This window comes from Meleagris gallopavo, chromosome Z, assembly GCF_000146605.3.
Source record: "Meleagris gallopavo isolate NT-WF06-2002-E0010 breed Aviagen turkey brand Nicholas breeding stock chromosome Z, Turkey_5.1, whole genome shotgun sequence".
NCBI classification, from domain to species: domain Eukaryota; kingdom Metazoa; phylum Chordata; class Aves; order Galliformes; family Phasianidae; genus Meleagris; species Meleagris gallopavo.
In genome coordinates, this window is record NC_015041.2 from 58804898 (window position 1) to 58805936 (window position 1039).

Sequence of the window (1039 nt, forward strand, 5' to 3'; positions counted from 1 at the left end):
CACAACGAACTCGATGATGCACACAGACACAGAAATGATCCAGCTCCCGGCAACTTTAAAACAACAGGAACAGCCCATTCAGAAAACACCCCCTCCTCCCACCCCTGCTTCCCCCTCCCAAATGATGCTGGGGTTGCAGGGCCAGGGAGCCCTGGGACGCATCTCGGGGTCTGTGCCCACATCGGTCTTACCCTTGCAGCGTGATGACATCACCCTCTGATGCTGTTTGTTTGAGGGGACCGAAAGCGTCAGGGTTGGGATTGGAGTGGGGTTGGTTTTTTTGGAGGGGGGGGTCTGCGCCCCTTATCTAGTAATTTATCTGTTTAAATGAAAAAAGAAAAGCACCCACAAATAAATGGGGAAGCATCTATTGCAAATGTACAATCCAGCAGACTCAGTAAATACAGCCCTTGTGTTGCAAACACAAGCCATCACAATTCAGGAGTGGAATAGATGGGGATGAGAGCTAAGCCAAATGGATCACCTTAGCTTTAGGATCCTGTATGCTTGCAATATCACCTGAGCTCCAGGTTCTCAGATCATATTTACCTAACAAAGTTTCTAAATAGAAAGTCTGTATTTAGCGGATGACAACTATTTTTTGATGGTGGGGAGGGGAAAAAGAATGGTGTACGTGGATAACTGATGGAGATGGATAGTTTGAAGCAGAAGGGTAGTGGGGAATGAATACAAATAAAGTTCATTTAATTTTCAAAGAAGGCAATAATTGAACTAAGCCAGACTTTGGCCTAGGAAGAGGTATGAGATAGAGAGGAAAGAGAGCTACGTCTTTCACTATACTTGTAGAACATAAAAAGCCTTTGGAGCAGAGTGCTTTGCGGGAGCCTTCGGGCAACAAGAAGTTGGGGGCAGGAGGGAGCGAGGGGGCAGGCAGGGGGGAAGCATGACGTTTGCCATCCAGCCAGAGCGTGCAGCGCTGCCAGCAGACCACAGGGCCCGTGCTTGTTGCTTTGGCCCGGGATCAGCCGCCAGGGGTTCGTGTGCATCTGTGTGTGCATGGGGCGCGTGTGCAAGGATA

General features: G+C 49.2%; 1 protein-coding gene across 1 annotated transcript in view; it reads left to right on the top strand.

Annotated features, from left to right (window-relative positions):
* SLC46A2 (solute carrier family 46 member 2) overlaps window positions 1-1039 on the top strand; it is a 10800-nt gene that overhangs the window by 7134 nt on the left and 2627 nt on the right. The gene's annotated exons all lie outside the window — the stretch shown is intronic.